Source organism: Acomys minous (genome assembly GCF_964271855.1).
Source record: "Acomys minous genome assembly, chromosome: 1".
Classification (NCBI taxonomy): domain Eukaryota; kingdom Metazoa; phylum Chordata; class Mammalia; order Rodentia; family Muridae; genus Acomys; species Acomys minous.
The window spans coordinates 167,305,043-167,321,981 of NC_140483.1; the positions used below are offsets into that span (position 1 = coordinate 167,305,043).

Genomic DNA, 16,939 nt, shown 5'->3' on the forward strand with positions numbered 1-16,939 from the left:
AGAAATTCTTCCCATATTTTGACTGGCTCATTTAAGGAATTCTGAGGACTTGGGTTGACCCTGGGGCTATGCTGTGGGGCCTTGGGTAAAATCTACTTCTTTATGGCACTGAACTTTCCTTTAAAGAGGACTTAGAGTTAGAGAGGAGCTTTAAATTAGTCAGCCTATGTAAACATAAAAATTATTGGTTTCTTTTAACCTCCACAAATGGCAAAAAGAATATTAAAGATTTCAGTAGTGATTCTTGGAAGCCCCATGATTCTGAAAAGGGACCAAAACCTAACTAAATGGCATGGATGATTGATGTAACTTCTAAAGCAATGTAAGAAAGCAATAGAAGTCTTTCCCAGTAAACCCCTAGGCAGAAAAGGGAGTGCCTACCTCAGCTAACAGAAAGTAGGCTATGGTCAGAAGTTCAATTCTGATAGAAATGGGACAAAATTGTACAGGTTATACGGACACATATCCCCTTCCTGATCTGTTTTCACTTTTCTCCCATTGTTCTATGACTGATGAGATCAACATTATGGAAATTACCAATGAAGTTTTTTCTTTCTTTTTTTTTTTTTAACTTCATTCTTTCTATATGATTCAGGCAATGGGAGCTAACTGCTTAATATTAGAAGGGAAAAGAAAAGAGTTCTGTGACTTTTTTCTCTCGTTCTTTTGTTAAGGACTATTTTTATTTTTATGTATGTGTGTCTCTGTGAGTGCATGCCACATGTGCCTGTGGAATTCAGAAAGGGCATTCGATTCCCTGGAGTGGGAGTTAGAGGTGGATGTGAATCTCCCAACAAAGGTGCTGGAAACTCAACTCTGGTCCTCTGGAAGAGCAGGAAGTACTTTTAACTGTGTGCCATCCCTCCAGCTCTGTATTTCTCTGTTTCTTTAGTTGTCAGTGTATGTGAGGTCAGGTTTTACTTGCATGGCCCTCTTCAAAAGTACAGGTCTCTTCAAGTTCTGATAACTCTGTGTCTCATTAAGCCAAGGCATGGCTGCTTTGTTCTCCTTTAACCATGTCTAGCTCTCTTTAAACAATTGCTCTCTTTCTGAGATGCTATTGACTCATTCATCTGCAATAGATCACAATACATGTCTGCCTAGCTGCCTCCCCACATCCACATGATAAAGGCTGTGATACTATTGAAAGTAGATGGAACTTTTAAGAGATGGAACCTAGTTGGAGTCTGGCCATTTGTGTGTGTGTGCCCTTGAAGAAGTTTGTGGGACTATAAATCCTTTTCTTTCTTGTTCTTTCCTCTTTCAGTATGTATTGGATGCCATGACCACAGCAGCTTCCTCAATGCCCTAGGTGAACAACTTTCCCTTTCAATGGCTTTTGCTAATGACTTAATGCCTTTTCCAAGTAGGAGAACATCATGACCAACTGACTACCAATTGAAGCCCTACAAACTTTGAGTCAAAGTAGACCTTTTGTTTTTTGGTTCATTATATCAGGTATTTGTTGTATTAACAGAAAGCTGGCTACCACACTGAACTAACAGAAATCAAGTCCATATTGCAAAACAGACACAGCCTCCAGAGAAGCTAACAGGCATTAATACAATTGTTAGATATAAAAAAATCTCAACAGTTTAGCTTCTTTTTTTGTGTGTGTGTGTGGAAAAAATATTCTGTGCTTTTTGTTTCATCTGTAATATGCTCATAGTTTAGATTGCCTTAGATACAAATTGCTGGAGAGAGCATATTCTGGTTACCATCCACTGCTGCTTTTTAATAGAAAATGACAACTATAGACTGAAAAGCCTTCAGAAGTAGTGTCTCTTCTAGGATGACCCAGGAGGCTCCAAGGTTGGTAGTTTTTCAGGACTCATCTAACATAGCTTCCCTTTTTCTATACCGCTCCCCATAAATCTTGACACACAGCTCCTTAGGGCAATGGCTTATAATTCACCTATTAGTCTCACATCCTGGAAGGTTAGAAAGCCTGGAGCTTTTGATTTAAATATTATACAATTAAGTGGTTATTTGAGAAAACAGTCCTATGTATAAAGAGATTGTGAAACACATAATAACCACAGCATATAATTACACAGTATATAATCAGCTCTGTGGGTGACACGAGTCAAACAATATCAGACCTTATGAGGTGTTTATTACTAGCAGACTGTGTTATTCAAAGTAGTAAGACTCAGAATGCACCCGGAGAGAAAAGGGGTTCGCATGCTTTTCAATGCCAATGCAGTGAAAAATTACAACATTATCCATTATATCACAGAGGGATCAAGCTCTTACAAAGGGAAGTATTGTGGGTGTGGCTCAGTAACACATCCACAGACTGTAGATATTTTAACAGCCATGTTACATCTTTTTTAGAGAGATTATTTTTACGCGGTTTTAAATTCTAGTTCCAATTTGGGGTTTCCCGGCAGTCTTTATCATCTTGCTTGCTATGGTCCTGATGTGGCAGAAGGGCTTTGCTGTGGCTCATGCTTCCTTAGTGTCCATATTGAAATGTGTTTTACTGAGGAGGGCCTCCATTTGTTAAACTTTTAGTCATTGTCTCTTCTTCTTCCTTACTGGCTTTTCCCAGCAAGGTGCTATGCTAGAGAGGGGCAAGAAATGTCAGGCACTGCCTGAAACTGAGAGGAACTGTAAACATCTGCCAACCAGAAACCAAAGCCTCAGGCTCACTTTCTAAAGAAAGTGCAATCTGATAGCAACCTGAATGGACAAGGCAGTGTATCCATCCCCAGTCAAGCCTGCAGATAAAAGCTAAGCCTTAATAGACAGTGATTATAAAATAATAAGTGCTTGTTGTATTAGCATCTAAGCTAGTGTAATTTGTTACACTGCATTAAAAACTGACATAGTTAATGAGCGGGGGCTGAGTGCCCTGAGATGTCTTCTTAAATCCACATATGTAAGGAAGTCAAAATAAATCATTTCTAATACAAGTATCCAAGACAAGAAACAACAGCGTAAGATATTTCCTTTCACACACAGGCAAGAGAAACTCTGAATATTTGTGTTAAGTGCATACAGAGAACCAAACAGACTGTAAGGGAGATTTAAGAACTCGGCAACATTTATAAACCTTCATTACATTTGAGGCCATATGCATGTTTTGTCAGTCCGCTTGCTACAATAAGGAATTATCTTCTGTGCCCTGTTAGGGTATATATTCTTAAAATTGCATTACATAACACCACATAACCCAGCAATGCTAAAAGGAAATCTGTGGCATGCCATGTGTGTTACCCACTAGCCTATATCCCTGAATATCTACACTGAATTGACTGTTCTGTCTTTGGTGATTTCACAGTGGTTTGAGTGTCTGAACACTTTGAATTAAAAAAAAATCATACTAACAAAGGCAGAAAGAAATAAATTATAAAAGGGATGCATGGTAGCCTGATGCCCTTTGAGCATATAAAGGGGAAGGAAGTCCCCCTCAGGCACAGTCATAGGGGAGGGGGGTAAGGGGAAAATGAGAGGGAGGGAAGAATGGGAGGATACAAGGGATGGGATAACCATTGAGATGTAACAAGAATAAATTAATAAAAAATAATAAAAGGGATGCATATAGCCAAGTATATGTTTTAAAAAGCTGAATAGTGATATCTGAAAATTCTTGTCAGTTCTTATCCTCCATGCTTCCCCAAATATCTGAGGCTTCAGGGGTGCACGTCTCAGTAACCAAAAGCTTTTAAACTCTGATGCATTAGAAAGAGCGTCGGCAGCAATAATTAATATATGGGGCCAGGAACACTAGAATTAATCTTGGAAACATGGAAAATAAATGTGTCTTGGGAGTTCCCATAGGGTGGCACTGACGTTGTTGGGCCCTATTATTGATCATTGGTGATAGCAACAGAGTGATCAGTCACAAAGGCAGACATAATAACAGCCTCAAATATGGAAGAGGCCTCACTTGCTGCCCGTTTTGGTAACAGGCTATGTTAAATGATTATTTTTCTTCCCCACAGAGCAGAAGCAACAAGCCTCCACTTCATTTCTCTAGTGCACTGTAACACACTCGAGACCAGTCAGTTCACTTTTAGGATTCACAGTTTTCCTCTTGGTTGTAACTTTCTTCCAGATATAAAACTTGTGATTGGAAGAATGTGTAAATTTAGAATTCTTCCATGGTTCCTGTGTGTGGGTACTGTACTCTACTCGGATCCAGAAGTCCAAGAAACAAGAACCTCAGGGGATACTTGGCTGTAGCAGCCACAAGGAAGTGACCACTGTGTTTTTCCTAGTGGTGGTAATGAGTGGCCATTGTCACTGTTGATTCTCTCACTGAAATACTACAACTTTAGCCTTTCCCACTTAACAAAGAGTCTCAATGAAAGTGCTGATGCCCAGTTTGAGGTGTTTAGGTACCATGAATCTCATGCTAGCTGTAAGCAGTTCACTAACAGCATGGAATGTGTCATCATATTTGACCTCTTGACTTCTGTGCCTTTGCCATCTTGATGCCTTCATCATCAGTTGTAGCTATAGCCAAAGAGCCATTTTTATTGTACAAGCAAGCCACAGGCTCTCTGTAAAGTCAAAACACTGACACAAAGTGGTGAAAATGCAAAATAAACAATGATTTGGCTCATGGTTGTTTCATTCTGAAAGCATTTTTAAACTTGAGTTTCATATATAAAATTGATATTTTAAAATAAAACTGCTACCTAACCCCAAGATAATGTTAAAGTCTTATATGCTAGGTGAAAACATGCAGACCTTGTGCAGCTGAGCTTCTTTCTTCAGTGTAAAGCTCCAGTGTTCTTTAATGACATGCATTCATATTTTAGGTATCCCTCCCAAAAGAGCCAATGGTACCTTTTGTCTCTGAAGTGAGTGTTGCAAAAGTGTGAAGGATGCACACGTAAGTATGCAAAATGATAAGATCACAACTCAAAGAAATTTTGGTATCCTTGTAGAAGTTCTTTAACAGGAGTGATCCAAAGAGGAAGCAAGTATGTTTACCTGTGTTCATGACAGGGCAGCTGGACAGAGACCAAGATCACTTTACTCTCTCTTCTATCAAGTGCTGTATTTACACCAGAGACAATCTTAGAAAGGAGAAAGTGGCCTTTCAGAACCCACACAATGAAAGTATGTTCTAAACACATTCCACCTCTTGCTTCTGATACGACAATGACAACTCAAAACTGTGCTCCCACAGGCAGATGACACATAATGCAGATGTCACAACACCACCAGGCCCATGCATGTGCAGGCGTATGAATATACTAGAAATAATTATTTATTGATGTGTGCCCAACATTCTAACAGTTTAGGATCAATGTGTCTAATGAAAAAATAAAACATTCATATTTTAATGAAGTTAATCAGAAATAATTACTTTTAAAGTTAAGCAAGCAATCAGGCAAGAATCTCTTTAAATTGCTTTCAAGCAACTTTTTTTTTTCTAGAAGAATTGAAGATACGAGTCTCCAGCAGATGTTCAGCATGGATACTTTCCCTCTTAACCTCAGTCAGAAGTGTACTTGTACTAGCTGAGAGGAAGCAGAGACTTCACCCTGTCAGCCTGAAGCAGCTTCTCTCAGAAAACGTCTTTGTGTTTTGGTTATGTAGATGAGGAATGATGCTGCATAGAGGGAACACAAGAGCAGAGGCTTCTGTTTGCTAAACTAACACAAGAAGTCAGAGGAATTGGGTCCCACTGCCATATACAAGCAAATTTGAGGAATTCTGCTATTAAGTGGCCAAGGCACCCAGAGCTGGAAGGTCTTCTTTGAATCGCTCACTAATTCCTCCTGCAGAGGTTTGTCCATAGCACAATCCCCAAGACACTAGGCTGCACCATGGCCCTTTACACTCCCCATTCTTTTGGCAAGTAGCAATGAATGAATAACCCATGCTGTCCCTTAAATTTTGTCTCATCTATTTAACAGTTTTTTCTATACCACATGATAGTTTCTCCCTAATTGTTTGCACTCAGGATGCCATGTTTCTCTAAGAGAGGTAGTATGGTACATTCGTAATATACCAGAGATGGAGCCTAGTCCCAGCTTTATTTCCCCTTTGTGTCAGTTATGTTTTTAAGTTGTTCTGAGATTTATTTTTTAAAAGCCCATCAGTTATTCATTATGTGACCTATTTGAGGCTTGTACAAGACAATGTCAGTAAACCACCTAGGCTAGTATTGGTGGAATGTGGGAAGAGAGAGCCCACCTTTCACTCCATTGGAGAAACTTACAGATGAGCAGGTGGAGGCTGTTATGGGCATGGAAACATTTCCCTGCACTCTAGCTAGCATCACGAGGATGATGACTAAAGATTTTTGCATTGAGTTAACCCCCAAAATAACTTTTTAAAATGGTAAAATTGAATCACAAGTACAAACCCTCGCACACATTTTTATAAGGCCAGCTTTATGCCTACTGGGTCTTTGGACAGGTGCTTGTAGGGAGTTGAAAGGCTAGCCTCCTTAGTATGTCTTCTAGTAATAGCACTTAAATACTTTCAGAGTTATAGTTGTGCAAATGCCATAGCAAGACTGTAAAAATGTGACGATGTATCCAATTCTAACACGAAAACATTGAAACCAAGGGGAAAGTGGCTTTTAATGGTAGTTCTGGGATTCTAAGTATTTTGAACTGAGAGTCAATGTGTACCTTTTTACTGTCCCAGCTGAAGTGTCCATGGTTTTGATATATGGTTATTATAGAAAGTCATGGAAATATAATGGATATATATTCCATAAATAATGAAAAAACTTTCCCAATACTTGCTGACTGACAGTATCATTCTGTTTAACAATACATGTCATTGTAGTTACCCACCCACGAAAGTAATAAGCATAAACCTAGTCTTGTCTCCCAATTGCTTCTGCATAGGAATGCTTTCCTTATTTGTGTCTTTGTCCCAGTGGAAAAGAAAGTTATCTTATGCTTTGTGCTTTGCAATAGAAAAAACTCAGTTCTATACTTTGGCAAATCTGTAGATAGTAATGGAGATCAGCACCACAGTTAACCTTTTCTTTGCCAATAAATAGCAAGTAAAGTAAAACTACAGTGTAATTCTAGACCTTCTTATCCCTGAAGGCAAAAGTTATTTGAACCATTCTGACTGTAAAATTTAATTGTTTTAAAATATGGTTTCAATGAACTAGAAGTATATTTTAATTGCTTATTTCAATTTGAGATACATGGTTTTAACTGGTGGAGAATTCAGTGATTTCTTGAGTACAGAAACATTAGAACACGAGAAACCAGGAATAACTTAGGAACTAGCTCCCTCATTTAAACATGGCTGAAACTGTCCACAAGCCAAGATTCCCAAAAGCATCAAATAATTACATGATGAGTAGAGTCTTTTCTTCAACAGAGTATATAAATACATCCAAGGCTTCTATTTCCGAAAATCTCATGTTCCAGTTTCAAGAAACTAAATTGTCAAGTAAGTGAAATAGTGAAAACTGAAAAGAACTTTCACCCTGTACTCTCTTCTTTCAAAGTTTTCTATTTTCCCTTTCCCCTTCCTGTCTCCAGTTTCTGTGTTCTACTGTTCTATTCATTCTGCTTTATCCCTTTTTCTACATATCGTTAGTGGGGAACGGGTTGCATAGGTGTTTACTTAATTCTTCAGCTCCCTTGGCTCGTATAGACACTGCCTTATTACTTCCTCCTGTTATTTTCATCCCTCCCCTTACTGGTGTGTTTCCTTCCTGTTCACTGTGCTTTCTCAATCCCCATCATTAGCTAACATTTCTACCATCATTCCAACATAACTTATTCTGATGTTGAGTAGGACTTCTGTCTAGACTCTCTGTGCTAATAGTCATATTAGCCTATGGAACAGTTTTTAACTCAACCCACTGAAAAGTCAGAGTGGAATAGTTACAGCAGTTCTATCTGGTTAAAAAAAATTACCTTGAAAAAGCTTACAAATTCGTTCTTCCTCCTGCTAGTAAAACACACCTAGGTCTTGAAGTTTCACTCAGCCTGTAATTTTTCATGTCCATCTACTTCATTCCAAAATTCATGTAGACTTAAGACTTCAAAGAGTTTCCAAGCATTGAAAGTTAAGTTTCATATCTTAAACTATATAATTAAATTGCTAACACTTTAAAAAAAGAAGCCATAACCCACTGTGGCAAATAGAAACAGTTAAATAATAAAACAAAAGGAAACTTGAAAGCTGGTCCCAAGCCATCATGTTTTACATCTTACTTGCTATTTAGATTCCCCCGGGTGCTCACCAGACTTCTTCCTAAACAAAGAAGAAATGTGACAACAATTAAAATGTGAAAACAATGCTATTAAAAACTGCTCATTTAAGTGACACATGTTTATAGCGCCTGGCTAGTAGAAAATGTCAAAATCTATAGAGAAGTGAGATTTGTTGTATTGTGGCATTTTTCTTCACACATACTGTTGTAAAAAGAAATCTAAAGCATCCTTTTTCAAGCCTAAAGAAGCAAAACTTTCTGTGATTATTTTTGGAAGAGGAAAACAATTCAAAATATCCTGTGTACTTAGCAATGTAAAATATACATATAATATGAAATTAATAACATAAATCATCAATGCTATTAAATAAAATTTTGTATTGGAAAAATTTCCAATATTCTCATGAAAAGGACTACTCTTTGAATTATAAACTTTGGTCTTATTTTTCTTAAAGACAGAAAACTCCAAAACTGGACTGCAAAAAAGTCTTGGTATAAATTTAATTAAGGGTGGTGAAATAGCATAGTAGGGAAGGCCTCTTCTCACCAAGCCTGTAGGCCTGAATTTGCTCTCAGGGGCACAAACGGTGAGAGGACGTTTACATGTTGTCCTGTAACCTCCAAGCAGACAGGATAATGTGTAAATGCACTCACACATAAACACAAATGATACATATTTTTTAAATTAAAAAAATAAAACTTTACTGTTAATGTAAGTTTCATTAGGACTTAGAGAAACTACAAATCAGTGCAAGTATTTTAGGAGTTTAGTTTTATAATCTAGAAGCCATTTTACAAACAGAACAGCCATGTTCTCATTTCCCTGGTGATTTTTGGTTATACTTGTTCATTGTAGCATTTTTTAAAATAGTGAAAACAGAGATATTAATTTGGGCTCCGTGTAGTCTGAGAAATGGACATATTACTCTATTTCTGTGCTTTAAAAAGCATTGTTGAACAGATTATCTTGCATCCTAGCATGGCCTTAAATTTGCTAGACAGCGAAGGAAGACCTTTTGCTCCTGATTATTCTGCCTTCAACTCTTGAGTGTTGGGATTATAGATGTTCACCTTGCCTGGTTTATTCCATAGTAGGGCAAGAATTCAGGACACTGGACTACCTACCCCCCTTCCTAAGCTATACGTCTGTACATTTTGTAAAATACCAATTGATTTAAGTGTGACAAGAAGAATAAATGGAAATGTAGCCATGAGTGGGGACAAGAAGAGGGAGACATTCAAAGAAACAACACTGATGGGTTTGTCTGTTTGTTTATTTTCTTGTGAGGGCAGTGATCACTGAATAGGTATATTCTTGTATACAAACCCATCAGATAGTTTGTATCTTATGAAATATCTCTATTTTAATACTCTAATTAAAGATGTAGAAGTATGTTTATGTTATTTGTATATTTACTACATAGCATGCCTTCCATGACCAAATTTTGATTAAATTGGTGTGAACAGCTATGGCAATTTTTGTTTTAAAAGATTGTCTCTCGTGGGCCATGGTTTTACACATCTCTAATCCCAGTGCTCAAAAAGCTGAAGAGGGCTCTGGAGGCTGAGGGTACTGGCTCAGCTTCTGATAGTAAATCCAAAGAGAAGCTGGCTGAAGTGCTGGGTGTAAAGGAAGGTAAAGAAAGAAAACAAGTGTGGTAGTCAGGTTTTTGGGCATGTGCTGCCATTTTCCTCAGATATGGCCAACTTGGAATATACTAAGAACTGAGTAGATTTCAATTTTGGACATATTGTTTGAAGTGTCTGTGAAATAATGCAAATGGTGAGTTGGGTAAAAGTTTCCAGAGAGAGAGATGCTACTATGGAAAGAGAAAGCTGAGGCACCCAGAGTCAGGATGCTACTGGACTCAACTAATTGACTGGCCCCATTTCTTCAATCTGCCACACACCCAGAATGAAGGTAGAAATGACCTTTTTATAAGACAAAGGCTGATTTCAACTATGTTTATGCACTTTAGATATTTTAATGTCCACAATTTAGTGAGGCAAGAAAAATATATCTTGGTACAAAATCTTTTGCACAAATACTTGCCAAATGAAATAGAATTTAAATATATAATTTTGCAAATATTTTCAAAGATGTCAGCACAATTTATAGAGCTTGGAGGTTCTTTGTATGTGGACTAAATTAAAAAAAAAACTGTGACATGGATTGCTGATGATAGCTGTAACATTATATTGTGATGACCTGAAACTTGGCACTTTTTTGTACTTATAGAAGTCCATGATATAAACAGAGCATGCAACCATGAAATCACAGCTTATTAGTATAAAGAGACCTTATGTTGTGTGGTTAGTGTGGTAGTTTTTCAAGAGATTTTTCAGCTTCTGAGTAATCTGTGGGAATCTTGGTTTTATTAGCACTTATTGGTGGTCACCAATCCCTGGAATTGGGAAGTTATATTTGTTAAGCTTTGTCTCTTAATTGGTGAGATGGGGTAGCATGTGGCCGTTCAGTCTCTTCCCTATGTGTTCATATGTCCTTTTTACCATTAATAATGCTATGAGGTTCTTACTATTATATTCATGAGTGTTCCTAAATGATGAAGAATTCTTCTGTTGATACTTCTCCCACAGTTGGGTAGATGTTGAACAGTAACTTTAATTTAATTTTAATTTTTCTTTTCTTTTCTTTCTTTCCTTTAATTATTTTTTGAAAGAGGGTTTCTCTGTTATAGCCCTGACTGTTGTGGAACTTTCACTGTAGACCAGGTTGGCCTCTAACTCACACAGATCCTCCTGCCTCAGCCTTCCTAGTGATGGAAATATAGGAGTGTGCCACCACTGCCCCTTAATTTTTAATTTTTTAAAACCAATTTATTCTTGCATAAATTAAATTTTGACCACAGTTTCTGCTCCCTTCTCTCCTTCTAGTCACTCTTTTCCTTCTCTATCCATTTATCCTCCGTTTCCCTTCAGAAAAGAGCATGCTTCCTAGGGATATCAATCAAACATGGCATATCAAGTTGCAGTAAGACCAGGCAACTCCCCTCATAGTAAGGCTGCACAAGGCAACCCAGTAGGAGGACAGAGGTCCTAAAAGCAGGCAAAAGCATCAGAAACAGCCCTCTTCCTCTGTTAGAAGCCCCACAAGAACACCAAGCTACACAACTACAGCATACATGTGGAGGGCCTAGGTTGGATCCATGCAGGCTCATTTATTGTCACTTTGGGCTCAGTGAGGCTCTATAAGTGTGGGTTTGTTGATTCTGTGGCTTTTCTTGACCCTTCTGACTTCTACAATCACTCACATCTGAAAAGGTTTATCAAAATGCTATGGAGGTGACAGGGGTTATAACAGAGCATAAAGGGAGAAGAGGAATTTTTGGTGATGGTAGTTTGGATGTTCTTAAGTAATTTCTAAAAAATAATTTTTATGCCAGATCTGCTTTGTCAGTCTTTTGTGTCCTTCAAACTAACCACCATTTAGCTAATACTGCTTCTACCTTATGTAAAATGATAGTAACTCATACACAGTTTCCCTATGATGGGAGAAATATAGGACCCATTCAAGGTTTTTACCCTTCACACCAGGACTCAGTACGTTAATCTGTAATTCTTTGTGGGAAATCTTATCATAGTGTCCCTGAGTGTATGAAATGCAACCGACCCTGACATCTATCCTTTCACGGCAAGGCATCCGCCCAAGATTTCCCACCTAGATCCTCTATCTAATCACTTTACTTAACACATTCTTTTATTAAATCTTCAAAATGTGTTTCTGAGCAATATTTTATATGAATAAAAATAATTAGGCAATATATGTTTGAGCTCACTAAATTATACTTTCTATAATCCTGTTATACTTACTATATTTAAGATGTCAGTATTCAGATTGTTTCTTGTACAAACATGACTCAGAACTGAAGTTATATCAGCTTACCTTGACTGTCTATTTAATGTGGGTAACCTTTGTGTTTCTAGCATTGATTTATCCTCAAACAAGATTAAATGCGATAGTTCAGAAAACAATTTCTGATACTTGTTTATTTGTATGTGTATGTATATCACAATGTTCATGTGGACAAACTGTGGGTGTGGGTTCTTCCTCTACCAGATGGGTCTTGGGGACTGAATTCCTACTACTAGGCTTGGTGGCAACTCCCTTTACCACTGAGCCATTTTTCAACTCAGAAAACAAATTTTTAATGAGATTTATAAAGTCCAACTTATGATGCTTTAATTACAGTGTGCTGTTAGAATTAATACGTTCATTATAATAAGATTGTTAATAAAGCCTATTTATTTATATTAACTATATATGATAATCATTGCTCAACAAATATTTACTGTATCATTTCTATAAAAGAAATTTTACTAAGTGGCATAGCGACAGGAAGTAGTGATAGTTTTCTAAACATCAAAATCCTTGTAAAAGTTTAGTTCTCAAGTACTGGTTATATAAAACTGCAGAAGAGAAACAACCCCCAAGTGGTACACATCATGCATTTCAGAAGATGGGATTATAATTTCATGGAGGTTTAAACTGATTGCATGGAAAGAATAGAACTTAAATTACAAGAACTTTGTGATACTATCATAAAATAATTATATAAAAAAGGAGAAATATACAGGTAACTATGAGTTAGGAATGGAAAATTTGAGATGTGTAATTTCAAAGACCTGTAGGAAAAAATATGATATTTCATTACTGATAGTTATTATATACTATATAATATAAACATACAAACACAATATTTAGGACATATGAAATTAAATTTAGCATTATTAATGAATTACTTTCCTATATTTCTTTTTATAATTTGCAATGCTAAAGAAACTTTTCATTGCATACAACAAGGCTTACAGTTATGATTTGCATCACATGTCTGTATTAATTGTTTATCTTGATACCATGCTAAGCTACCCTGACAAAAGCAGCTTAAAGAAGAAACGTTAATTTGGTCCTTAGTTCCAGAGTACAGCCCATTGTGGTGGAGAAGGCATGGCAGCAGGAGTTTGAGACAGCTGCTTGCACTGTGTTCACAGTTAGAAAGCAGGGTTGCGAGGCAGAGAGGTGGATGGCATGGGGGAGGGGCGTGTGTGAGTGATTGTTCACGTTCTTCCTTTTATGTAGACTCAGTGCCACGGCATGGTTAAGATGGGTCTTCCCACTTTGGTTAACATAATTTAGATTATCCTTCATGAGCATGGTGAGAGGCCTATTGTTTTAGATATGTCTAGATCTTGTCAGGTTGCTAACCAATGTAGACCACCACCGTATTTATTGGCCAGCGTTGAGCTATTGATATTGCAGATGAGAAAATAGTAATTAAATGTGTATTTTTAAGTGATAGTATTTAAAAATGATGACTGGTTAGGAGAAGCACAAAGAAAGAATCATGCAGAATTCTACGGAGCACAACCTGAGTGACAAGGACTTCACGAGGCAGGTAGTAATAGAAGGAGTAATAGAAAGAGAATTGCAAAATCTACTGTGTGTGTGTGCACATGTATGGCTGCTTTTATGCAAAGAGCATTATGTTAGATTGTTCCTATTACAGAGATATTATCAAAGAAGACTTTCAAATATCTAATCTGTGTGAATAGCCTGACTAAAGGAACCAACTATATAGAAACTATAAACTATAAAATGGGACAGGAAAAATAGTGGTAGAGTTTGATGGGAGAACCTAGTTACAGAAATTTTGGCCCCAGAATACCCTGTAGTGGTGCAGTTCTGGAAATGATTAGTCCCTCAGTGGGATGAATAGTGTAGGGCACTGCTCCATGGCTGAGTGTGATGGTGCGACACCTATAACCAAACATGCTTTTAAGTCTTTGGTAAAATGGTCATGGAGGAGAAGAGGGTGGAAATGATAAAACCAGTTAACAGACATTTGCAGTGATGATGGTAGAACTGACCATGAAATTCAAGGGTAATAGTGCAATTTAAAATGATGATTTGTTGAACCATGGAGAAAACAGACATTTAGTCGTTGGAAGAGAATGATGTACAAAGATAAATTGATCAGTCATGGAAATAAGAAGAAAAAAAATCCGACTTTGTGGGATCATGGAACCTGAACAGGAAAAAAAAAAAAACCCCAAAAACAAAAAACCATCAACAACAACAAAACCAAGAAAGAAAAAAATCTTCAAAAAGGAGAAAATATTTTAAGAAGGGCAATGAAGAATACATATGACATTTTATTATTTAGCATCAATATGTAACCTAGTAGAAATACAGCTGTCTGCCAGGAAACATGAGATTCCACAGATATTTCATGACCTTAGTGCCTTTGCATCACATGGACCACGCTGAGACTTTCCTGCAGATGTTTTCCTTTTTCTCATTCTCTTGTCAAGTACACCTAGACCATAAACTTCCCCCGAAGATCGTCAGACGATTTATTGTTTCCTGTATACTTAATATCTACATCCTCAATCAGCACGAATCACTGACAGACTAATACTCTTATCTTTTCTGTACATACCAAGTCTTCTGGCTCAAAAGCTAATGTTTTTAGCTCTCCATCTGGCTGCCACTCTAGAATTGCCCTTAATGTATAAAAGATACCATGCAGAGAGGAAACAGCCAATCAAAGAAGATTCAGGGCTAGGCCAGCAAGAATAATGGACCTGGACTGCTGGGAGTCACAGTGCTCCCAGACCCATATGTCACTATTGCTTCATTTTCCAAGAAGTTTTTATCCAGTGTTAATCTCCAGGGTCTTTACTGTTGTTTAGCAGTACAGCTCTCATTTATTCAGTCAATGAGGTAGTACTATTTTCAAGGCTATATAATGAATCTATGCATTCTGCATATTATAAATTGTAATTTATAGTCATGTTTATGTATCCCCTACCAATGCCTTGAGTAAAGACTTTATCAATATTTACATTTTAACATTTTTATTATGTTTATTTATTGATTGATTTTTTTTTTTTTGGAGTGTGATTGTGATTGCATGCCATAGGACATGGGAAGAAGGCAGAAGACAGTGTTTGGAAGGAAGTCAATTTTGTCCTGGTACTATATGGGTTCTGGGAATTGAACTCAGACCACAGCCTTGCTGACAAGTGTCTTTATCTGCTGAGTATTTTTGACAGGTCCTCAATATTTGTAGTGTTAATACTTACAAGATACTTGATATTTGATAGGCTATCAACTCATAGTATTTAATGAATATAGAAATAGAAGTGTGAATTCAATAAAAATTAATAGCATATATTAATTGTACGAAATAATGGCATATGTAGCAGTGCACTCATTGTTGCGTGAACCTTTATATTTTTGAAACTGAGGACAAAAGATGGTCCCAAATAACTAAAGAACAAATAAAGAAATGCCTAGGGGAAAAGAACTCATAAAAACATTTTAGGGGTTACTGAAGAAATGAAATATGTCTCATAGAGGGATGGAAAAAGCTGGGTAGAATTTCAAGTTGAAAGTGGCATTTATTTCCTCGAGGACAATGTGACTATTTGTTGTATCTGAAAACTTAGCTTTATTTATAGCTATTAATGAAAACTCTAATTTTCCATGTCTATTTAGTTTTTATCTGAATTCTGGTAATTTTTTTTTGTCTATAAAGACTTTTTTCCCTAATTAAAAAAATCTTACAATATGTAGCTACACAGTCAAGTTTTATTTTAAGGACAATGGCATTTTTACCTCCTGTTTTGCATGAGGGTCTGTGGGCTGTAGGAGATGAGAAGATAGAGTCCCCAGCTGCCAGCACCCAGCAAAACCCTGCAAATGATGACTGCATCCATTTCCGCCATCGCCACATTCTGAAAGTGATCTTTTTGAAACAAAGAATGCAAATAGATGCAGCTTCTCAAAGCTGCAGTTGCTTTTCATAGTGCATACTGCTGTCTCCCTGCTGACGCAGCTCCCAGGACTGGCGCCAGCCTGCCTTTGAACTCCTAATTCCCAGGAATACAAACACAGAAGGATCATCATTTGAGTGACCTAAAGTAGATGAAACAGCAGGTGTGGCTCAGAAACAATGATGAAGGGAGATACAGTGACTGCTCTCTGGCCTCAGGTAATATTCTGTACATTTGGCCATGGCTCTGAAAAGATACGTATAGCTAGTAGGCACTGAGAATTGCCTGGGAGAGAGAGAGAGAGAGAGAGAGAGAGAGAGAGAGAGAGAGAGAGAGAGAGAGAGAGAGAGAGAGAGAGAGAGAGAGAGAGGCAGACAGAGAGAGAGAGAGACAGAGAGAGAGAGACAGAGAGACAGAGAGAGACAGAGAGACAGAGACAGAGAGAGACAGAGACAGAGACAGAGACAGAGACAGAGACAGAGACACAGAGAGGGACAGAGACAGAGACAGAGACAGAGAGAGACAGAGACAGAGAGAGAGAGGGGGACAGACACACAGAGAGAGACAGAGAGACAGAGACACAGACACAGACACAAAGAGAGACAGAGACAGAGACAGAGACAGAGAGAGAAAGAGAGACCCTGTATATATAGACATTCTGAGCTAGTAAGTGTGGATCAAGTCTTGCACTCCAGCTCCACCTTATGTAGGTTGTGGATTTTGTGCATTTTTGTTTTACTTTAGTACATTGCTTATGCTTTTCAGGTTTCTGACAGTAGTCAATGTATTCCTTCAGTTAGTATTCTGCTTCAGTCTGCCTACGTGCCGCAGGGCTATATAAAAAGACAAACCCACCTACTGTGCTCTCTCTCTATCTCGCCTCTCTCCTTCTCCTTCTTACATCTCACCTCTTCTTTCCCTCCTCCTCTCTCTTCTTCTCTCTGTCTCTGTCTCTGTTTTTCTCTAAGGTAACCTTCTCCCCTT

At 37.6% G+C, this 16,939-nt stretch overlaps 1 protein-coding gene across 23 annotated transcripts in view; it reads right to left on the reverse strand.

Annotated features, from left to right (window-relative positions):
* PTPRD (protein tyrosine phosphatase receptor type D) overlaps positions 1 to 16,939 on the reverse strand; it is a 2,167,047-nt gene that overhangs the window by 646,504 nt on the left and 1,503,604 nt on the right. For 14 of the 23 annotated variants that reach the window (XM_084785035.1, XM_084785038.1, XM_084785037.1 and 11 more), the window contains exon 9: positions 8,160 to 8,199. The gene's annotated coding sequence lies outside the window, so the exon portion shown is untranslated. Of the gene's footprint in view, positions 1 to 8,159; positions 8,200 to 16,939 lie in introns of those variants that run through there. The other 9 variants (XM_084785027.1, XM_084785031.1, XM_084785029.1 and 6 more) reach the window with 4 other exon arrangements.